This window comes from Vicugna pacos, chromosome 10 (genome assembly GCF_048564905.1).
Source record: "Vicugna pacos chromosome 10, VicPac4, whole genome shotgun sequence".
In the NCBI taxonomy this organism is placed as follows: domain Eukaryota; kingdom Metazoa; phylum Chordata; class Mammalia; order Artiodactyla; family Camelidae; genus Vicugna; species Vicugna pacos.
In genome coordinates, this window is record NC_132996.1 from 58,727,405 (window position 1) to 58,751,525 (window position 24,121).

General features: G+C 52.9%; 1 protein-coding gene across 1 annotated transcript in view; it reads left to right on the forward strand.

Moving 5' to 3' along the window:
- The first annotated feature begins 433 nt into the window (after positions 1–433).
- CD82 (CD82 molecule) overlaps positions 434–24,121 on the forward strand; it is a 50,335-nt gene continuing 26,647 nt past the window's right edge. The window contains exon 1 of the mRNA XM_006212320.4: positions 434–571. The gene's annotated coding sequence lies outside the window, so the exon portion shown is untranslated. The remainder of the gene's footprint in view (positions 572–24,121) is intronic.

Sequence of the window (24,121 nt, forward strand, 5' to 3'; positions counted from 1 at the left end):
AGGGGCGGGACCGTTAGGTAGCGCTGATTATGGGGCTTACCCCCTAGCAGGACTCAAGCGCGGGACCCAGCCAGATAGAGAACCAGGCTGCGTCCGGGCAGAGCCGGGCAGAGCCTGGAGGGGCACAGAGGACCCGGCCGAGGAGGCGGGCCCAGGGACTGGCCTCATCCTCCCGCGTGACGTGGGGGCGGGGCAGGCCCGGTTCTGTTGGGGAGGCTGTAGCGGGGCCGAGCAAGGGGCGGAGCCCCACCCCGCCGCCGGACCCGGGGCGGGGCTGGAGGGTTAGGAAAGGGAGGCCGTAGCGGGAGGAGCCTGGTCGGGTCGGGAGCCAGGCAACATTCCTGCAGGACCTGGGGGCGGTGCTGGAGGTCCAAGTCTGGAGGCCGAGGGGCGTGTCCAAGGCGGGGCCTCTGGAAGGGGCGGGGCCTGGCGCCGGCCGTTGCGTTCCCCGTCGACCGCCGGGAGGGGGACCATCGAGTGACTGAACCCAGGGTTGCGCAGTTGGACGCTGACTGAGGCGCGAGCGGGCGACGCCGGGCTTGTAGCGCCAAGCGAAAAGCAGAGCCAGCAGGTGAGAAGGGGCGGGGGGAGGCCTGCCGGACAACCACGGGCAAAGTTAGTTTTCGCCCCCACTTTCAGAGACCGCTTGGGCAGCTTTCTCGGCACAAGTGACAGGTCGGGCCACGAAGGCAGCTGGTGGGTGAGAAGGAGCTTAAGTTCCTGAGTCCTGATCCCCAATTCTCCGGCTCCGTCATGTGTGACCCTGGACCCGTCCTCCCACCCGGTTCAGGACCTCTCGGGTTCCAGTAGGAGGAAGGGGGTGAACCGGGTGACCTCCATGGTCCCGTTGCCCTTTCTCGCTGAAACCCCGGAAGGTGAGGCTGGCAGCTGAGAGCAGACTGCACTTCAGCCACAGGTATTCAGATCGCTCCGCCCAGACTACAGTTTGCCTCCCTGCAGAGTGGCACTGAGCAAAGCCAACTTTGCGAGCATGAAGCGAATTGCTTTAAAGGTCACACTAGTTCCTCAGATGGGGCTTGAATCGATGGGCCTGGGGAAGCAGGGACGGGGGGGGGGACCCAAGTCAGGGAGATTTCAGCCTCCTCCTGCCCCAACTCTGAGAGCCTAGTATGACTTGGGGTGGGAAACTCAGCAGGGCATTTGTCCCCTTCTCAGGGCTTTTCCAGGTGAGCTGGCTTGGGAGGCCCCTGGCAGAAACTAGGGGACAAGTTCTTATCCAGGTGAGTGGGGAAGAAAAGGGAAAACCCCGCCAAACCATTGGGCCCAGAGTTAAGCCCGGTGCCTGGAGTTCTTGTTGCATGTCCAGGTGCTGTCCCTTGTGGTAGCAAGTGCCCTGTGCCAGGGCCATGGTAACTGGGCAGCCTAGTTCAGTGATCAAGGACTTGGGACCAAATTGATTCTGATTCCACTCCCCCTTCAAGCTTCAATTTCCTCATCTGTAAAATGGGGGTAGTGACAGTACTCAATGGTAGTAGTGAGGACAATAGAATAATGTGTATATAGTGCTTAGCAGGGCGCCAAGCACCAGTGAGACTTCACTGTGTGACAGCTGCTCTGATGTGGAAAGGCAGGTGATGGGCTGGCCTCCTGCCTGGGAATGAGACTGTTTTTGGAGGGCCAGAGGCTGGCTGCAGCTCCTCCTAAACTTGTGAGAGCCAAAACTTGCCATCTGCCACCAGTATCATTTTGTCCATTTTGGGGTTGAAGAGTGTGTCATCTGGACCAAAGAGTAACTGAATTTTTGGTAATATTGTTTATAGTTGTTAGATGTCCAGTTAAATAACCCCCAAAATATTTACTTAGCACTGTATATTAGATGGAGCTAGGGTATACAGACGTCAACTAGCCATTCCTGGTTTTTGCCCTCATTTTGAGTTGCTAAATGTGAGGCTCCCAGCCCTACTATGCCCCTGCTGGAGAGGATAACTCATGGCCAGGGCTCAAGTCCAGATAGATTTCATGGGTTTGTACTGGCCTGGTGGCCAGAATCCAGCTCCTGCATTGCATGCTTGGCTTGGGGTAGAAGTCAGGGGCAGTGTGGATACCTGTTATCTGTTTGATCACGGTTGGGCACCGAAGACAGCTGGCTCCCTGTATCTCCTGGGGAGATGAGCCCTACACTTTGGAACCTGCTGGAAATTACTAACAGACAGGGTCTGATTGGAGGTTGTACTGTGTGGAGGAGACAGTGTTTGTATGTGTGGGAGAGACAGTGCTCAGGAGAAGTGAGACTCTGGAGAAACCAGGGTTGGGGGTAAAGGGGCTTCCTGGAGTTGGTGAGACTTGAACAGGACTTTCTGCCTGGGATCCCAAGCCCTGGTTGGGCTTGAATCAACTCGGGGCCACCGACTCCCCTCTCCAAGTATTTGAGTGGCTTAAGATTAGAGTTTGGTCTGGAGGGAGAGAGGTCAGTATGTGTTGCTTGTGCAGGGAGGAGATGTTCATTTCAAACAGTGCTTAGTAAACATCTAGTAGAAAGTCCTCCCACCACCCCTCCTCCCCACATGATGAATGATAGATGATGACGTACTGACCCCATTCTTAGTTGCTTACCATGTGGTAAGGGACTTGGGGGGGCAGCGACATTTATAGGAGATAAATGAAGAAAGGGTCAGAGGAATCTTCAAGAAAGCTTCATGCAGGAGATGGAGTTTTGGGTGGACCTGAAGGATTGGGAGGGTTTCAGCAGCCACAGCAAAGATAGCGTTTTAGTCAGAGGAAGATGCCTAGGGGAAGACAAGGTGGTCAGCATGCTCAGGAAATTTTTAAGAAACTGCTAGAATGATCAGTCTGGCTGAAGAGTTGGGATTGTGCAGGGATGTGAAGGGGGAATGGTAGGTTGGATCAACTCGTGGAGGACCTTGAACGTGAGATGTTTGGATTGGATCTGAAGAAAGTGAGGGCCACCGAAGGTTTTTGAGCAGTGGGGTGACGTAATCAGAGTGCCACTTTAAGAAGGACAGTCTGCCAGATGCACTGGGGTGCAGGACCCAGTGAGCAAGGGATAAGGAGCCGATGGCTGTGGTGATGGGGACAGAAGGCTCTGGGGGGCTTTGGGATTGTCTACAGCTGGGGGATAGGAAAGGCACTGTTGGAAGGGCAATGTAGCAAGTGTCCCAGTGTGTGCCCCATGTTTCTTCCTATCCCTCACCCAGCCTAGACCCTGGTACATAGCAGGTGCTCAGGAAGATGGCTGGATTGGGTGGATGTGGGTGCTGGGGAGGGTGATGAGTGCTACAGAGTGATAGTGAGGGAGCCACCCAGAAGGCTCTGTTTTTACCCAGGACAGGGAGGCATCTGGGCCAAATGGAGGGAACCTGAGCCAGTCGAGGGCCTGGGAGAGGGGTGTGATTGGAGAGCAGGGTTGCTGGGAAGAAGGACTTGGAGCTCTCCCCTCTTAGTCCCAGCCCAAGGAGGGCCAGGATAAGAGGTTAACCAGTAGGGGCACAAGTTTCCCACATGGGTACGGGCAGATTTTTGGCTCCTCCCGGGCTCCTCTGAAGTTTCTACAATGTGGGGCAGTCCCCTCTCTCTTGAGACTTCAGACTTTTGAACCATTGCCTGGAAGCTCCTCTCCCCCAATTCCTACCAACCCTGGGGACCCAGCCCCTGCTACCCCTTGAGGACCAGACAGCCCCTTCCCGGCACAAGGCTGAGTGACCCCAAGCCCTGAGCATCCCTTTCAATTTGGAGCATCTGGGGCCAGCTGGCACCCCCTGGTTTTGGCTTGGCCTTAACCCCCTACTCCACACCTTTAAACCCACTTCCTCCACCCCATGGGAAGCTCAAGGGGCAGCTATGATTTCACCAGGAGAAACAACAGTCAGGAGTTGGCTCTGTGAGAGGCGGGCAAGAGGGACGAGCCTGGGCCCCTCTGTGGGACAGGCCGGGGCTAGGAGTCGGGGCGCCGGTTTAATCTCAGCAGGAACTGCCCTGCCCACCCGCTTCCCTCCTCTAAGCCTGGGTCTGGGGAGCAGGAGGGAAGCCCAGAGGTAAACATGGGCTGAGCGGCATGCTATGCCTGCTTCCCTCTTCCCCTCGCCCCCTGATGCTGCCTGCGAGGAGGCCAACCACAGGCCCAGGGCCTCTGTGATGGGCCCAGCTGGTGTCTGGGGGCTGGCTGGTTCCTGACTCACCCCTGGGGTTCCCCCTACACCGTGGTTTTCCTGTCAGCAGCTGATTCACTCTGTGCTGACATGGAGAAGCAGCTGAGGGGAGGGAAGAGGCCTGTATGCTGGTTCTTAGATTTAGTTTCAGCTCTTCTGTTTATAGGCTGTGTGACCTTTCATAAATTCTGTCTCCTCTCTGGGCTTTCTTTCCCTGCTCTGCTAATGGCCTATTCTGTACTTGGCTCTCAGGGGGTTCTGTAACCTGGGATCTGTCATTTATAAAGCAGGGCACATATAAGTACACACATACACACACATACCCCACAAGGTCTCAATACAGAGACCCTGGAACTAGGCGACTCCTCTCAAACATACAATAATTGTTTCCTCCTCCTAACCTTGCCTACCCCTTACCTGAAGCACCCTCACCTACCTTCGGCCTGTCCGCAGATTAGGGAAATGGTACAGTATGGGGTCAAGAGTTGGACTTGGAGCAGAAATCTTGCCCCTGCCCATTCTCAGCTATGTGCCCCTTTCTGAGCCTCAGTTTCATAATCTATAAATTGGGGATAATAATGGTAACTACTTCACACAGTGACATGGTCCCATGAGGTTAAAACAAAAAAGTGCATGCGAAGCACTTACTTAGCAATTTTACATCTACGCATGGTGAACCGTCCGTAAATGAGAGCTGCTGCCATGAATATTATTTTCTGCATCTAGCCAGTCTTTCAAGGCTTGTACCAGGCTGCTGCTCAGGCCTCCAGGAACCTTCTGTCTGGGCCCTCTGTGCCTCTTCAGCGTAAGTGTGCGTATGCCCCAAGACACTAGTCATTTCCGCCCATGTGGTCCTCTTCCTGGGGGTGGCTGGGTCTCCCCAGGGTGACTCTAAGCTTCCTGAGGGGAAGTTGGTTTGTATGTCAAAGGCAGACTTTCTCCAAACCCCCTCCTTTCCCTTCCTCTCTTTCCTCTGTGCTGTCTACACCGAGCACTTGCCTCTTTGCTGCTGTTTGTGGCATATGGAGTGTCTCTCTGAATCCTGCCAGCCAGGGACTGCTCTGTCCATCTCTGTATCCTGACTCCTGGCACAAGCCCTGGCCCACAGCAAGTGTTCAGGAAATGATGGTTGAATGAATAAGTGATTCTCCTCAGGGTGGCCCAGTAGGACCCAGCTCGGAGCCAGATCCTCAATGACTTCGTGACAAAAGCAGAGCCAGGAAGCAGGGGCTGGATGCCCTCACCTTGCCCTTCAGGCCTACCTGCTCATGCCTGGAACTGGGGTCCAGGGAAGTGGGAATGATCTGGCTGGCCTGGGATGGCTTCAGTCCAGGCTTTGACTTCCCCTGTGAGACCTGGCCTTTCCCCTCCTGAGAGGGGAAGAACCCGACTTCCTCCAGCCCCAGCTTGGGGAGGGGCCTCTCTGGCCCTTAGTGAGCCCTGACTCAGCCAGCAAAGGCACCTTCAAGTCAGCAGTTATTCGCGGAAGGTGCTCCTGCCCTGTGAGACGTGGGTTTAGGCTGGGGGGTGGGAAGATGCCCTCCAGGAGGCCCACCCCTAACAGTATCCCTGGCGATCACCAGGTGGGCAGCTCTGGGAGGATTCTCCACTCTCCCCTCTGGCTTCTTTGTCGCCAGTGGGGACTTCCGCCCCTTCTTTGGGCCCCACTCTGACCTTCCCTGCTGTGCTGGGTGATCTGGGATGGGAGTTGCTGAGAACTCTGGAGCTAGGCTTATAGGACCCATGCAGAAAGTGGACGAAGTGCTGGAGCCTGGGTGTTAGGAAGCCTGGGTTCAACTCCTGGCTCTGCTGTGAAGTTGCAGAGTGACCTGGTCCACGAGGGTGACCACTCCAGGCTATTTTTCTTACTCTTCAGGCAGCAAATGCTGCGGAAGCCTGCCTGGGGTCCAGCTGTCCTTCCCCCAGGACAGTAGGGAAGGAACCATAGGCAATGTCATGGACTGTGGCGTCAAACTGCCTGAGGATGATCATTTCTACCTCTGCTATTCACCTGCTCGGTGTGACCCTGCTGAGTGTCTTAACCCCTCTGCACATCAGTTTTAGCTTCTAACATGGAGATGGTAATACTACTTACCTCATAAGGTTGTTTGAGAATGATTTGAATTAATGTCTGTGAAGCATTTATGACGTGTGCCTGGCATGTAGTAAGTGCTTTACATGTACCAGCTCTTTGGGGTGGGGTTGCTGTCATTAATAGGAAGCAGGATTTACGTCTTTGGGGGCAGGAAAGCTTGGTGAACAGCTTGAGTCTGGGAATCCAAAGACCTGGGTTCTGATCCCAGCTCATTCTTTACTTGCCATGTGACCTTAGGCAAGTTAAAGCCCTTCCTGGGCTGCAAAACTCTATTATCTTGCATTTGCTGCACTTGACTTTGCTAAGAGACATATGTGTAGTATCACAGCGGAGAATTGCAGGGTTTTGTTCAGAGAAAGGACTGCTGGGTGCCTAGCCTCTTCTGCACTGAGACGACCACAGTAGGTGGGCAGGTCCTCACACTGCCATGGAGGCACTGCAGACACAGAATGGCTGAGCACTCCCCAGCAACTGCACTCAACAAGGCCAAGAAGTAGATGAATACACTTAAATATACACCTAATAATGGGATTAGCTAGATCAGATTACAGATCTTTATTATTTTTATTTTTTTTCCCTGTTTTTTGAATCTTCTGCAGTGAGCCCCTGTTATTTTTATACACTTATACAATAAAGGTATCAAAAAGCTTACTATACATATTTAAACAAAAATGTATTATATGAGCTTGGGATCATATCGAGTTTTTTGTTGTTGCTAATAATCATATTTATTTCAAAAGGGGATGGGGTGTTGGTTTGAAGTGAGTATCAATTTGTCGAGCCTCAAAAGACTGAGGGAGTGTCTATGGAGGGAGACTAGAGTCAGATATGAATACAGCTTCCATCATGGTGGACCCACCCTGAGTGCTGCCTGGTGTTTGGAAAGCTTTTCAGCAATCCTTGACACCAAAGGGCTTACTTTCCTCACATGTAAATTAGAGGTAATAATAATACCTAACTCTGAGGCGTGCTGTGAGGATTAAAGGAGCCTCACACTTGTGGAAGTTTTAGAGGGAAGCCCTCTTCTGCTAAATTTGGAACCAAGTGAAAAGAACTGTTGACAAAGATGGCGCGCCAAAGGAAGCCCAGAGGACGTGGCTTTAGATCCATTGCCCAGAGGACTTGCTAACCGTCTGCCCTGGAACTGGCAGAGTTACCCGTCCGGTCACAGGCAGTGCTGAACAGGAGCCAGCCTCCCTGCAGGAGCTGGTAGTAAGCAGGGGAGCAGCCCAGATGGACCGCTCCCTGCAGGCAGCCTTGCTCAGTGAGAGGCGGGGCCCCGCTGAGCATGCCCAGTACGTCTCCCAGATGAACCAATCAGATGAGCTACTGCTGGGCTCCTGGTGTGAACTGAAGAAGGGAGCAGAGGGAGGCCTGATGTATTTCTCCCGTTGAGGTCCCTTGTGAGGGAAACAGGTGGAGAGAGGAATGTGTGTTCCCCCACATACCTACTGTGCACTCTCAATGATGCTTGGTACTCAGGCACTTCCAGTGATGCCTGGTACTCAGGCACTCAGTACATGTTAATTTGACGTTGCTAACAATAATGATAGCGATGAGTAATTCTACTACTAAAGTTGGAAAAATCACGCTTCCATTCACCATCTTAGGAGATGGAATGTTAGAATGTTGTTTGCAATGGGAGATGAGACATCCTCAGGCAGAGAGAAAAATAGAAACTCAGTGGGGGCGGGGGAGGATTGATTGTCTGAGGTCCCGCTGCAAGTGAGTGGGTGGCAAGGCACTAGGTCACTGTCGGTCACATAGACAAGCCACCTCCCTGACCCCTGGCCTCTGTGAACTCACAGCAGAGGAATAACTGGGGCCAGAGGCTGTGTCTTAGAAGTTCTCCAATGCCCCTCCAGTCCCCTTTCTCTCCACCCCACACCCTCTCTGGCAGCGTCTGGTGGCTCCCCTTTTACCAGGACTGTATAGCGTGGTGCCATGCTTCTCGGGTGCATATCAGAAATCCATGCTGGGCAGGCTGTGTAGGGGACCACTGGGGTCGTGCTTAGCTTAGACTTCTTCAAAGTCCTCAGGCCTTGATGTTGCCCAGACCTCAGTAGGGGCCAGCTCTTTCTCCCACTATCTACTCATCTTTGGACAATTTCTCAGCCTCTTGGAGCCCTGGTTTCCTTATCCATGAGATGGAGAATGATAATGGCACCTCTCTCCCTGCTTTTGGTGAAGATTAAATGAGATAATGATTGTGGATAAAATGCTTCATGGTGGGCCCAGCACTGAATGAACCCCCCATATAAGCCAGAGGATGATAAAGGTGATAGTGATGAATGAAGGCTGCTCCTGCCATCCCTTTGGGGAAGTGACAGCATCCTCCTCCCCAAAGAGGGAGGTCCCTGATCTGGAGTGAAAGAGCTTTTTAGGGCCATTTGCAGATCTAGGGGTCAGGAATACCTGAGGCCTCTATGGACTTATTCCTTGATCAGACTGTCTGAGCCCAGCCTTGACCTGGGTACGTTTGGCTTAGAGTTGAGGGCAAAGTTGGGAGCCTGTGACTAGATTCACAAGATCATGGTCTTGTGAGCAGCATTATAGTTCATTGAGTCCACCTGCCTACCTAGTCTGATCCCATGAACAACATTCAGCCTTTGCTTGCACACCCCAAGGCTTGGAGAGTTCACTGCCTTTCATCTCTGGGCAGATGTGACTCAAAGAATACGGCATAGGATTTGAGTAAACCCACCCTCACTCCTACTTGTTGGTCCTGATCATGCTCATGGAGACCACATGGCGACCATGCAGAGTGTGAACACCACCTGGGGGGACCAAGGCTCCCTTGTGGTACCCCCTGCTGCCCCCAGGCCAGTGATTCTGACGTAGGGAAGAGGCATTCTGGCAACTTTTTAAAAGCTTTCCTCTCCATCTGAACCAATGGGCCCTTTAAAAAAAAGAAAAAAACTCCTAATTATCAAAGAAATAGTCTCATGGAAAAAGTTGGAGGGTGAAGAACAGATGCAAAGGAGGAAATAACAGCTCAGAGATAAGTACTGTGAACAGTCTGGTGTATACACACACACACACACACACGATTGGGATCATACCATATGAACCACTTCCTGTGCTGCCGCTTTTAGGTTAACAGCGTGGACGGAGGGTTTTTCCATGTTATTTGATATTCTTCCACGACGGGTTTCCCAGCTCCATAGTATCGCACCACACAGATCTGCCATGACCCACTTAAACATTCCCCTGCTGTTGCACATTGAGGCTGTTTTGCATTTTTCATTAGTACCCACATTGCTATAGTGACCACCTTGTCCATATGTCTGTTTTGTGTTCCACTTTAATGGTCGCCACAGACTAAATTCTTAGAAGTGGCTTCCCAGTCAGATGGTTCTTAAACTCCAGGTCTGGGGGCCAAATTCTCCTGGAGAAGCCCTTTCCCAGATACCAACCAGAATGTACCCCCACATTCAGCTCCACCTCCTGGGGGGAGAGGCGCTGTCTCTCAGTGTCAGTTAGCAAACTCACAGAAGGAAGAGGGCAAAACCTTGGGGCCTCTGTGTGTGTGTGTGTGTGTGTGTGTGTGTGTGTGTGTTAAGAGTCAGACAGAAAGAGAAAGATAGACAGATATGGAGGAGATTTTACTCTTCAACTTCAGTCTGACTTTTGACCCTCCTCCTCTCCGGGAGCCTGTAGTGTCATTAACTAATCATGGGATCTTTACTATTTAATGACCTCTCTCCATGGTGACTCCTTCCTCCCCAGCAGCCTTCTGGGAGCCAGGGAGTGGGAAGATGAATCTGTGGGAAGAAGTTTCTCTGGAGTAGGAGGGGGGCTTATGGGGTGGTGTAATGGTTCTAACTCTGACATACATCAGAGTCTCCTGAGCATTTGTTAAAACACAGCTTATACCCCAAGAGTTTGTGTTTCCATTGGTCTAGGGTGCAGCCTGGGAATGTGTGTTGCTAACATGTCTCCAGGAGATGCTGCTGCTCTTGGTCTGGGACCCCACTTTGAGAACCAGTGCAGGAGTGGATTGGGGCAGGACAGGCTGTGTGGTGAATTTCAGCTCCTAGGAATGCTGACAGTAGGAGCCTTGCCTTGTTTAATAAAGGCTTATGTGAGGTCTGAACTCACCTTTCCCCACACCCACCTCATCACCTTTTCTCTAGTATGTGCTGTTAGATAAGTGCAAAAGAATAAGACAATTACCACCACCCCCATTTACAGAAATGAAGACTGAGGCTCTGGCAGGTGATCTGATATGTCCAAGGATGACCTAAAAGCTGGGAGGAGCACTAATACAAGACTCCTGGCCTTGTCACCTCTCCCTGCTCCTCCTGAATCCCCTCACACACATGCACGCTCCCTGGGATTCCCCCATGCAGGTGTGGTGCAGGATCAGAGGTTCCCTGAACACTGTGCCTGCCCAGGGGACTCCAAGTGAGGGGGCTGGGATGGCAGGTTCCCCTACACTGTCTCTGAGCCAGGGTCTTGCTCTACTTTTTACTTCCATTAACCATTCAGTAACCTGATCTTCCAGGATCTAGTGTTCTCCAGCCAGTTTATGTTCCTGGTCATTGTTCTGAGCCAGTTTTCCGGGAGGCTGGAAACTTTTCCCAGTTAAGCCTGGGTGCTATCTGGCAGGCACAGCAGAGGGAAAGAAGAGAACCCTCACCTGTCGAGCATCTGATGTGTGCCAGGCCCAGCCCCGGGCACTGTGCAACCATGATGTCAAGTCATCCTCTTCCCAGCGCCTTCGCCAGGAGAGGTTATCATCACCTCCCACTTACAGATAAGGAAACGGAGGCTCCTGGAGCTGAAACGACTTGCCCAAGGTCACAGCTGAAGGAGGGCAGAGCTGGGCTTTTAATCCCAAACTCCATGTCCGGGCATCCCTGGGTCTGGAGTCGCAATGGATCCTGGACCAAAGGAGCTGGGATGTGGGGAAGACAAACTGTGCTCCATCCACCACTCACTCAAAGAGGGCCAGCCCAAGGGGCGGGGCTCCCCTGGGATTCAGGGTCTTGCAGTGGGAGGAGGGCCCTGGCCTAGCCAACAAGAGACTCAGTTTAGATCATGCTTGGCTGCCACCTGGCTGTGTGATCCTGACTCACACAGGTCCCCCAAGCCCTCATTTCTCATAATGATATCTTACGCTTTATAGCTTTTAGCAGTGGACATTTTCTCACAGCCTTAGTCCTGCAAGCCTACTTGTGAAACAGACAAGGAAGGTATTATTACTGAGCCCACTTTACAGATGACAGAGGCTGCGAGTGACATGCTCAGGATCCTACAGCTAAGGAGGGGCTAGAGGCAGGACTTGAACCCGTGTTGTCTTCGCTCGCCATCCTGAGCTTGGTTCATCACCAAAAGCTGCATCCTAAGTAAGGAGGGAGAACTCTGGGCTCCTCTTTCTTCTCAGCTCAGAATTGGGACTCTTAGTTGGACTAGTGGCTCTTGGGTGCCAGGGGCCCAGGACTCCAGGAAAGGCTAGCCAGAAATCCTCCCTCTGGGGAGGGAAGATAGGGTGGTCCAGTCTGTCCCTATTACTGGCTCCTTCCCAGGCCAGGGCATTTGAAGTTCCTGGTGGTGGGGGGAGGTGGGATCTGGCCCAGGTCACCCTCCACCTCAGCCCCTGGTTCCCCTGAGGACTGTGCCTGCCTTCCAAATGCATGGTACAGAATTTTCCAGACTTTCAGGCGTCGGTGCCCCTGCCCTGTTGTTCTGCCTGTACCCTCACCTCCTCCCTTGTCTCCTGATCTGAGTCTTTCTCATCCTTCCAGACCCAGCTCCAGCCACTTTCTTCCCTCTTGGAAACCTTGGTGCTGTGGCCAAGCCAACTCAGCTGTCTCGGGTTCTGTCCAGCGGGTGAACTAGCTGACACAGTTAGTTAACTCACCAAGGAGAGCAGGGACGGGGGCTGCTGTGGGCCCAGGCCCCTGGGGGTCTGCCAGGCCGGCAGGGCTCAGGATGCTGGGTCTGTGTGGGCTGGGAACAGCTGAGCCCCTGAAGGTCAGCCTCAGACCTGTGACTCTCATACCTTCCCACCCTGAGAGGGTTACTTCTCTTCTGTGACCGCTGGCTTCTTTCTAAAAATAAAGCTACTTTCCTCACTGACCGCCGTGAAGCTTGTGTGAGGAGCTGATGGCTGGTGGGTTCGAGGCCCTCAGGTAGTGCCCATTCCTCCCCTTGCCTGCAGTCAGCTTGGATTTCATTCCCCCTCCACCCACCCAACCCCTCAAGCAGGGATGGGTGTCTGCTTGAGCCTCGGTCTAAGGCCTGAACTCTATCTGCTCTAGCGAGTGGGTGTTCTGGGCAGATAACGGGGAGGATTGGGCAGAGGGACAGAATCAGCTCCAGACAGCCTCTGCCAGTTCCACGTTGTGACCCTGGCTCGGTATCTCCCTGAGCCTCAGTTTCCCGATCTGTGGAAGGGGCATACGCATATGGCCCACGTGCTCAGGATCACACGGAGCTTCCTGGGAGAGCTGAAGGAGTAGAGGGTGGGGGGATCTAGGCAAAGTGCTGAGGGCCCTGTCCTGTTGAGTCCAGTCACACTCAGTCCATTTACATACCTGCTTTCCTACTGCAACGCATACAGTCCCCTTTCCCTCCGGACATCGGGAGGCTCAGCAGGCTGGTGTGCTTTTGCCTCTGGGCCTGGTGTGCTGTGTCACCATCTCTCTGGGCTCCTTTCTTCCTGTGCAGCCAGGGGAGCCAGCCCAGGTCCGAAGTCCTGCCTGACAGAGATCGAGGTGGTGTCACCAGAGGTCCCTGTGCTGAGAACTGGAACCCCAGGCCTGGCCCCTGAGGCTCACTGGGGGCACAGACCCCTTCCAGTAGTCTCAAGCACTTTTCCTTTCCCTTTCTGTCTGTCTGTGCACCCCCTCCTCCCAACTCCATGTGGCCCGGAACCTTCTCACGATGATAATAATCACCATACTTCTCTTTATTGTGCTTGAGCGTTTTCAGTCCTCAAAGCTCACACTTCCCTGTAGGTAGGAATGGACTGTTGTTATCCCAGAGCGAAAAAGACTTTTCAAGGTCCGCAGTGGGGACTCATAACCTCTCTATTCATCCCCCGTGGGTGCTCATCTCAGTGGGTGCTCAAATTCTTGGCTAAAATTTGACAGGTGTGCTCCTGGAATTGGGGGCAGGACATAGGTTGAGAGGTGAGGCGGCGGAGTCCTCTGTCTCCAGGATTGGGGTGGCAGGACCCCACTTTAGGGGCTGGCAGAGGGAGCATCCCCACTGCAGAGACAGGGAAGCTGAAGTTTGCAGAGGAGGAGTGAGATAGTATGGAACTGGCTGGGCTTTTGCCTTTCCTCCCCAGGGCTCTGAGGGCTGTAGCTGGGGGAATTCCATGGGGCCATCTGGGACCTGGGTGCTCATTCTGGCTTAGGTGATGTTGGCTGTGGTCCAGTCCCTCTCCCTCCTCAGCTCCCCTGGGGCCCGTGAATGGCTTCAGCACCCTTTCTGGTGATAAAGACCCAGCCTGCTCAGGAATCCCCACGAGATATGTGTGTGTGTTGGGGGGTTCTGTCCAGGTACCACCTGGCGCTCCCAGAATCTGAGGGAGGCCACGGCTGAGAAGAATGGGCTGGGGAGGGGATGGGCCATGGTTTATGGCTGGTTGGGGGAGGGCAGTGTGGGTAAGACCTAGAGGGCGGCTGGTCCATCCAGGAGGCTATAAGGAGAGGCAAGGCTCTTGGCTACAGTAGAGGGTGAGGGTGGGCATGTGCAGTAGTCTGGGAGGCAGAGCTGGGCTGGAAGCCAGGGTGAGGTCCTGCCTGGGCCAGCAAGGCCTGCGCTCCTGGTTGGATTTTGCCTTAGGCTTCCCTGGGGGCTTCCCATGGAGACCAGAGCGGGTCTGTGGATTGGAGCCCTGGCTGCAGGGGGGGCTCCCACCACCTGTGATCTGTCTGTCCTTCTCACCTTTCCATTCTCTGTCTTTCCCTATCTCTGCCTCTGCCTCTCTCTCTCCCCTCCCCGCTCTTCCCTGCCTCTCTTTTCACCTCCCTCCCGACCAATACTCCCTCCCCCACCAGTCTTCCTCTGCCCACCCTCCAAGCACTTCTGAAGCCAGAGCATCTCTGGAGGGTCTAGCAGGTGCTAACGCCCAAGACCACCCTGGCTGAGTCCAGTCTACCCAGGCCCCGCTCCTCAGCCAGCCCAGAGGACCCAAGAGGCCCGAGAGCCCTGAACCGGGAGCCCAGACAGGCTGTGCTGAGCTCCTGTTGCCCAATTTCCTGCCCCAGCTTCCAGGTGTCTGGGTTGCCAGGCCAGGCTTAAATGGCCACCTCCCCCCTTTTCTGGGAACTGGGGGCTTGGGCTCTGCCTGCCCTGTGGGAGGTACAGCCCTTCTTCACAGCCTCGGAGGGCCTGGATCCCTGCAGTTGACTGTAGAAACGGGTCCCCCTGGACTGCTCCTCCCTGGAACAAGGTGCCCAGGGCCTTGTCCAGGGTGAGTGCCTTGGACACTCTGGATGCTTAGAGGCCCTCGGGACATGGGGAGAGGGAGAGACTTGAGCGCTGGTCTCAGAAACAGGGGGAGACCGGCAGAGGGGAAGGCTCAGAGGAGTCCTCTGACAGAGAGAGGGACATATACAGAAGGGAGGGGACAAGCGAGGAGGAGGGACTGAAGGATGGCGGGGAAGGGGAGGCCCCAGAGGCCCTGCCCTGCTCTTTTCTACCCCTGGGCTGAGTGGCCTCTAGCGGGGTCTCAGGTGGAAGACCCCCTTCCACCCCAACCCTCCACCTCCAAATTCCTGGCGTTAGAGACCTGCCCCTGCCCTCCTCCCTTCCCCCATCTCCTCTGTGTTTTCCCCCAGGACCCATGAGAGAGGGCATCCTGGTACCTGTGTGTGCAGCACGTGGCCTTTACTGTGTCTCACTCGCCTCCCTTTCTTTCTCTGTCTCTCTTCCGTCAAATATCCCTAAAGCCAAAATAGCTCTTAGGCCTGAGAAGGTGCTGAGTGCTACAGCCTGGATGTAGGAAGGATTAGCCCATTTTACAAGTGAGGTAACTGAGGCTCAGAAAAGCTAAGTGGCAGTGAGGGGTGGTCAGAGCCAGGGTTTGAACCCACATGAGTCCCACACCCACCGTAACTACTCATCCGGAAATATTTAGGGCTGCCAGCTGGTGCTCTGTGAGCATCTGTGCAGGAGAATGCTCTGGGAAGGCTGCTTGGAGGAGGTGGCAGCTCGTCTGCTCCACGTCTTCCTTCCTGGGCCCAGCGCCTGAGGAGGGTGTGCTATGACTGCTGCCATGTGAGGTCCCTGATTAGAGTCCCCCTCCTTCTCCCTAATCACCCTGCCAAGGGCCCACACCCAGTGCCCAGCCTCCCCACACTCAGCACCCAGCCTTCATCCCTTAGGAACCACAGCCCTGACTGAGAGGTTAACCCTTTGTTAGACGCCTGCCCCCAGGTGGCCAGGCCCTGAGATGGGTGTGTGAGCTGGTCCCTGGTGCCTAGTGACTCTCCAGAGTGTCTTCAATTGGTTGGGTTTGGAGGCTGGGCTGTGAAACCCAATTGATGTCAGTTGGGCCTTGGCGAGTTTATTTAGTCACCTATTATTTGTAACCTCAGTCCTGCAGGCAGCGCAGCATGACAGTAACGCACAGAGGCTCCGGGTCAGGCTGTTGGGGTTCAATTCCCAGCTCTATGATCTGTGTAACCTTGGGCAGGTCCCTCCGCCACCCTGCGTCTCAGTTTCTTCAACTGTAAAATGGGGTTAAAAACAGTGCTTACCTCATAAGGTCATTGCAAGGATAAGCTGAGCCGTGTGAAGCACTTAGCACAAAGTCTGGCAAATGGTAACTGCAAAAATGTTAGCTTCTGTTATTATTGAATACTGTAGGCTACGTTCTAAAGAGCCCGTCCTATCCCGCAGAGGGAGCGCAGGAGGCTGGGTGGGATCACCGTGCAGCTTTGTGATGACCCTGGTGTGTAACCGCTCGTTTTTATATATGTCTGTTCTCCTTCAGACAGGACTTCCTGAGGGCGGGGATGGGTTTCATTCCCCTCACTTTCTGTGTCCAGCTCGGGGCCCATCAGAGTGGGGGTTTAATGAACTGCATGGGCTCAGGATGGAAATGAAACAGAGATGGCCACTGGGAGCCCCTGGGAAGGCAGCCCTTCAGGCCTTCTGACCCATGAGCCATTCTGGGGAGAAGCGTGCTGCCCCCTTTGAGGTTGCCTCTGAGGGTTAGGCCTGGGTTCACTCACATCCCCTTCAGCCTGGCTCTCTGCATCCACCACTGTCCCAGCTGGCTGGTGTAGGGTAAGCGTTCCGAAGTGCCCATGTGTTTGTTGTGTCTACAGACACCTGGCCCCGCTCCTGGTTGCTCCAATTCCATGCGCTTTGATGCTGGGCTTTCCTGACCCCACGTGAGAATGCTTCGTGGTCTGGAGCACAGAGGACAGCTGGACCACTGTCCTCTGTGTGACCACCCCCTTCCTGAGCCCCAGAAACCCTCCTTATAAAAGGAGGATGATGGAGCCATGTTCTCCACCTGGCAGGGTGGTAGGGATTAAATGAGATAAGATTAGCAAAACATCGCTCCTATGGGGATGCTTTTATAAACATTCATTTCATCAGGCCTCCCTCTGCCTGACATGTTTCAAGTTCACGGGTGACAGTAACCTTCCTGGGGCAGTTTGTGTCCCACATCTCAAGGGTCAATCTATGCATACCCTCCTCCTGCCATGTAAGGAGGGAACTCTTTGCCTAACAAGACCTCCTCCCAGAGACTCCTGCCTGTCATGCTTGCTTCCTAAGTTTTGACAAGCTGATTCTGTCACCTTCCTGGACAAGGCTTGATATCCCCATTTCACAGATAAGGACACTGAGGCTCAGGGTGGTAGGCAGCTTGCCAGAGATCACACAGTTCTGTGAAATGGGATTGGAATCGAGGTCTCTCTCAATTCAAAGTCCACACTATGACCTGGTTCATTATTTTCCCTCCCACCATGGGGCTGGGGAGGGGTCCTCAGAAGGTAACTGACTCCTTAGAGCCCATCTGGGAATCTGGGTCCTATTGTTAGGGTCCCTAGACTCTGGGGCTCCTGGGCAGCCTCTCATATAGTCCTAAATATCCCTCTAATTCAGGGCTTCCCAACTGATGTGCCCAAATGAGTTACAGATGTGTTGAGATGATTGGTTATCACCTTAGTCCTTGGGAACAGAGCCCTGGGTGGGTCACCTCAGACCAGGCACAGTCCTGTCTGTCCACCCCAGACTGCTGGACAAATATGTATACTTCTCTACATGTATCATGATGTGAAACAGGTTGGGAAGCACTGATGGCTCTAACCAATTCCCTCCCTGCTCTGTGTACACTGCACACACACATACTCCCCAGAAGGGTAGGGATTCATGGTCCTTTCTGGGTCTCAGTCTCTTCATCTGAGAAATGGGAACTAAGTCGGTGATGTCAAAAGCCTTTCTAGTAATGTGAATCTGAATGCATGAGGCTTAGAACCTAGTGTGGGGAGAGAGTAGGGCTTGCATGGGGCCCAAGCAGCCTGCAAAAAGCAATCAGGAAAAGAAGCCATGGAGAGGGGGAGGTCCAAGGCTATGGCTCAGCCTCAACTTGAGTCTTTGGCTGCACTGGGCCAGGTGGGGAGGCTGGAAGGTTTGTAGTGTCTGCTCTTTTCCATGTGGCACCCTCCATCAGAGTGGCCCCTTCTTTATGCTGAAGGCCCTCTGGTCTCATTGCTTGGGTTTCAGAGCAAAGCCTTGTAGGAAAGACCACATCTGTTGGCCTCATCAGCCATACTGAAGGAACACCCTGGCCAGGATTGGTAGGGCTGATCTTTTCCTTCCTGACAGGAAGCCAAGAGTCAGTTCTCAGAGCTAGGGCAGGATAGGGAGTCAGGCAGGCATGCAGAGGTGCGGAAGGGTGGGGTGGGTGGGCTCTACCATCTACCTCATTGAATTGGCAGCAGGTGAAGCAAAAGGAGCTCTGGTCTCAAGTCAGACCTTAGGCAAGTCACTGAACCGGAGTCTCAGTTTCTTCATCTGTTAAATGGGGATAATAGTATCTCCGTGGCGGGGGCAGCATTGTTATAGAGATTAAATGAGAGACAGTGGGGATGGCATGATACAAACCAAAAAGTGTTGTCACTACACTGCTCATGGGATCTTGTGACAGGAGCTGTTTATGGCTCCTCCAGTTCAGCTTCTGTAAGACAAATAGGAGGCCTTGTGCGCTGAAATCCTGGGATTCCTGAGAAGGTCTGATCCTAACGTGTTTCTTCCAGCCCATGATGGTGCTGGTGATGGGGTTTGCTCACTTGTGTTGTAAGAAACTGACAGTGCCCCCAAAATCTTTACATGCTTTATCACAGCCCTCCAACAACCCTGTGAGACAGAGCATCCTGCCAGTATCCCTGTGGTAGAGATGAGACTCTGGGCTGAGAGGTTTAGTAACTCCCTTGCTCAAGGTCACACCGCAGCGCTGGGATTCAAATCTAAGTCTTAAAGGAAATGTGAGATTCTAATCATGTTTTGTAGCCTCCTGATTTCTTCCGGTTGCTCAGGGTAACAGCTTTTTATTTTTATTTTTCTGTTTTAACAAGAGGAAAGGTAAGACCAGAGATTGAAAAATAAGATAGTAGGGAGGTCAAAAAGCCAGCCCCTGGAGTCAGTACGGGTTTCAGGAAGCACATCACCTGTCACACGTGAAAACAAACACAACTGCCTGTGACCAGCCTCTCTTCATGGGCAGTCAGGACAAAGTCCAGAGCCGGGTGGCCACCAACCAGCTTGCAGGTGGAGCGCCTCCTGACGGGCGGCCTTGCAGAGCACAACAGCCCGGCCAGGCTCTCATTCTATTTTCTGTCCAAGCAGACTGACTGAGCTCCCACGGGATTAGTTGTCCAACTCACCAAACTGGCTGGACGGCCAGGCCTCAGGCAGGCCCCTAAGGCACAGCCGAGAGGCTTGGAGACAGAGGCCCTGCCCCTGTGGAGGGCAGAGGCCCTTCTTCCTTAGTGGCCCAGCCCCGCCCTGCTTCACCCCGTCCCCCTTGCCTGAGAGCAGCAGAGGCCTCCAGACCAGGCAAATATCTAGAGGCAAGTGCCCTACAGGGCTTCGGACTGTTGGTCAGGAAATCAACAACCTCTGGATGATAATCATCATTATCGTAATTGGTGACTTTTATTTGACACTTACTAGGTGCCAGGCACTTTATAAATACTGACTCATGTCAGCCTCACCATAACCCATTATTAAGTCCATTTTGCAGGTGGGAAAGCTGAGGCACAGGGCTGAGGTAATTGCCCAAGGCCACACACAGCTGATAAGATGTAGCAGATGAGGCATCTTCGGGCAGGGAGAGTGCGAGCCAGCGTGGATTACAGTTCACCTTCACACCCATGTGGGGTGGGTGGGAGGCAGCTCTGCAGCATTTCCCCAGGTTATGTGGCTGATAGGTGGGAACCAAGGGCTGCTGTGTGCCTCTGAGTCCAGTTCCCCTTAAATTTCTATGCAGAAGGCCTGGTGAGCTGGGGCAGAGCAGCAGATGGAAAGAAACGAGCTCTGGACCAGGAATCTCCAAGTCCTCCACTGCGTGCTCAGCCCCGATCTTGCTGCGTCGTCTGTGGGCTCGTGCTCTCTCTGACCCCTCTGAGAAATGCAAGGATCTCAGAAGTCTTCTTCTGTATGGCGGATATTGCTCTAGGGTCAATGACCCCAGGAATGTGCCTCCAGGAAGTGCAGGGTGGAGCGGAGGTACAGGGAGGTTCATATGAGATACTCCCCATCCAGGACCTGCTGTACCAGGGGCCCCAGACCTGCCTGCATCCCACTCAGACCAGAGGGACCAGGCCCTGCTGGGGTCTCAACTCATTAGAATTCCCTGGAAAGCTTACAGCAACTATAGGAAGAAAACTTCTGGTTGAACTAACATGAAATCCATCTGCTAATTGTGGGGAGAAATAAAGCTTTCAAATTATTTTTAAAAAGAAGAAGTCCCTGGAAAACTTAAAAAAAAAAAAACCCTGATGCTGAGGCTTCACCCCAGACCAATTAAATCAGAATCTCAGGGCAGGCACCAGCAAGGGTGTTCCTTCAGTATGGCTGATGAGGTCAACAGATGTGGTCCTTCCTACAAGCTTTCGAGCTCCTGGGCTAATTCTAACGTACTGCCAAGACTGGGGGCCACTGCTCTAAAGCAATCGGGAGATGGGGAAAGTAAGGACCTCCTGGCTTTCCAGGGTTAGTGACCCCCTGAAACCGAATGAAAACATGTGCCTGCCGATCTGCGTACATCTTTCTAGGGAGAGGGCTTACAGCTTCCATCAGCCTTTTCCGACCCAAAGGGGATTAAAATCTACTCTTGGAGGAAGCAACCCCATCCACACAAGCCAACAATGGTATTTCTAAGGACCAGAAACTTCCCATTGCAAGATCAAAGCAGTTTGTCTTGTCTCCTCTAAGAAACCTTTCCTGACCTCCTCAGACCCTCCCCCTTTCCTTTCCTTCTTCCTGCAGATACACAGTGAGTGCTTACTATGTGATAGGCACAGTTCTAGGCTCTGGCGTACAGGGCGAATGAGACAGACACAGCCCGTCCCATGAGGAACCATATTCTAACTGGGCTCTGGGCACACTAGGGGACCAATAAGATGACTGCAGTGAGCAGGGCCGTGTATAGGCCCAGATGTTGAAGCTGCTGGTCTCTAGAGTCACCAGGGGAGCCCTCCCTGCCCCTATAAGGGTCTGATGGCTTGATCGGGGTAGGGACAGGGGCCTGCACATTGGCATGTTGTGATTCTAGTGCACAGCTGGACTGGAGGTCTGCTGTGTAGATCGGGTATTCAGGGAGGGCATCTGGGAGGAATAACAGCCTGCCTACGGGGAGGGAAGGAGCCAGCTGGGGGCTTTGGGGGAAAAGCTCCTGGCAGAAGAACAGCAAGGACAAAGGCACTCAGGTGGGCAAGGGTCTGGTATATGGAACAACTGGAAAGAGCGGCCTTTGTGGCCTTAGGAATGAATGTGTGATGGGGAAGATGGAGGTGCTAAAGACCCAGGGGAAGCCAGGCAAAATGGGCAGGGCCATGCCAGCCACATAAGAGCCTGGATTTTATAGCAAGCATGTTGGCTCCATCACCATTGGAGGGTTGCAGGCAGGGGAGTGACAAGATCTAGTTTACATTTTTCAAAAAGCCCTTCCTGCAGTGTGAATAACGGGTTGAGAAAGGCAGGAGTGGAACCCATGACCAGCCAGGGAGTTGCATGGGTCCAGGTGGGAGGTGAGGCATGGGGCTGGGAGAGGTGGTGGATCGGAGGAGATGCATTTGGGCTGTGGGATGAGGAGAATGAGGAAGAGCCCCGAGCGTGGCTTTTGGGTGTCGGGTCTGAGCCAGCTAGTGGTCGAAGGACCATCCATCTCCTCCCTCCTCTGAATCCTGCAGCTCTGAGTCCCAGAGACCCGGCTCCCAGGGGACCTTCAGGAGCATTTGGCTTAGCGTTTCCTAAGATGTATTCCATGTGGTGTTAGGGCTGTTGAGTGAAAAATGCTTTTAAGTCAGCAGTGTTTACTGTGGGTGTCTTGGAAGCGCTAATAGCCTAATGTACAGTGAGTCTTGGGGAGAACTGACGCTCCGCAGACCCAGTGATAGTAAAGGCTTGTTCTTAATGGCATGTGTTCTAGGACTTGTATTTGGAAGAACTACTCTGGCAAACACTGCTCTTGGTCTCAGCCTTTCATTTGACTTTTGAGGAGGCAGGCCTGGGGGAGGGGGGCAGTCACTGGTCCTAGGTGCTAAGTAGAGCAGGTGCTAAGCCTGAACTTCTGATTCTGGGTCTAGAGGTGCCGCATAGCTGCACTGCTTGCTTCCCCAAGGCTATCAGGGGACTTCCAGGTTCTAGGGTGAGACTTGAGGGCTCCTCCCCATCCTCAGGTGAGGGATAAATCAAACCTCCTACTCCACAGGTGTGAACTCACAGGGGCCCATCGTAGAGATGGGGTTCTCTTGAAGACACGTGTTCCTCCCTAGTCCTACCTTCTAAGCTCCGGGGCTCTGGGGAAAGTGAGGGAGTCTTGGCAGTTGGTTGCTTCTGAGTGCTTACCCTACACATTCCATACCCTACCCTTTGGGGAAGGACAGAAGAGGACTGAAAATGAGTCTCCGCTGACTCAGGGACAGTGGATCTCAGACTTCCTTCAAATGGCTGAGCATCTGAAAGCATCTGAGCACCTCCTGGCATTCTAGGCGAAAGTTCCTCCCCCTCCCCTTCACCTCTCCATCCATCCCTACATCCCTTTATCTACTCATCCATCCATCCATCCATCCCTCCTTCCCTCCATCCATCCTTCCATCGCCCATCTATCCCTATGTCCATCTGCTCATCCGTCCCTCCCTCCATCCTTCCATCCATCCATCTATCCATCCATTCATGCATCTATCCCTGCATCCTTCTTCCCATCTTCCCTCCCTCTATCCATCCAGTCTTTCATTCGGCAAAATTTGTTGGGAGTCTACTTTGACCTCATAAATACTACACAATCTTTCATTTCAAGGTATTGCAGTCCACAGGGGGAGACGGACAAATGAGTGAAAAATTACTGTACAGCATTACATGTTATAATAGTAACCTTGATTTGTTGAAAGCCTACCTTCTGCCAGGCATTAACCCATATTATTTAATTTAATCTCTGGGCAAATCTGCCAAATAAGTTTTATTTTTGTCTTCTCACAAATGAGTAAGGTGAGGGTCAGAGAGGTTAAGTCACCTGTCCAAGGTCACACAGCTAAGAGGTGATAGAACAACATTCAAACCCAGGCAGTCTGATGCCAGAGCCTGTGGTGGGAGCTGCTCCAGTATCCAGCGCGATTGGAAGGAAGCAGAGGAGTGCCCTGAACCAGCATGTGTGTTGGCGGGGAGGGTGTGGCACTCGCTGTTGTGACAAGGATGACTGGAGTAGGGGGTTCCCTGGGGGAGGTAGATGTTTGAGGTGAGTATTGAAGGATGAGCAGGAGTTAGTAAAATATTAGTAGCATAATAATTTCATTGTACAAGCTGATTTGGCATAACATTATATATTTGGTCAATTTAAATTGTAGTTGCTTAGACATAAATGGTCAGTCTACCAGTTATAAAGTGTAATATAAAATCAGCACCTCCTTCCTACTGCTCACACAGCTGTGGGTGATTATTCCAGAATTTTCCAAAGAAGATGTGCTTGCATCTCATAACTTTGTTTTGTGGCTGTCAAGACCTCCTCTTAGGAGAGCATGGGCAGACCTTCTAGTGTTTACAGAAAGTGTAGACAGGAAAGCATAACACTGGGAGACATTCTGTTTAATTTCATCTGCAAATGAAACACTCACCCCTCGCTTCTTCCACAAGTGCTCGTACAGAGGCTTACCCAGCTCCAGCTCATCAAGCCCGACCATGCCAGGCGCCAACCTCACTTTTCTTTATAACATGGGGTTCAATCGGGAAGCGAGGCCCCGAAGTCTTTTCTCTGTGGCCCTGCATTGGCAGAGCTAGGAACTGAACCCTTGTCTGTATCTTCTCCCTCCTGACTATTCAGTTCCTTCTGTTCAGTTCTTGCCACTCAGCTCACTCTCCCTTGAGATCCCAAGCTAAGGACAGCTCTAATCTTGCTGCTTCTTACAGACACTTGTGTGTACACCATCTGGTCCCTGGCACCAGGGACTGGCAAACTTTCTCCATCCATGGCCAGGTAATAAATGTTTTTGGCTTTGTGGGCCAGCGGTCTCTGTCACAGCTGCCCTGCTCCACCATGGCCTGTGGTAGCCGCAGTGGACAGTACATAAACCGTGGGCGTGGCTGGTGCCAATTCAACTTTATTTATTTATTTGAATTTTATGTGTTACAAAATATTCTTTTTATTTTTTCCCAACTATTAAAAAATGTAAAATCTGTTCTTAGCTGGCAAGCTGTACAAAATATT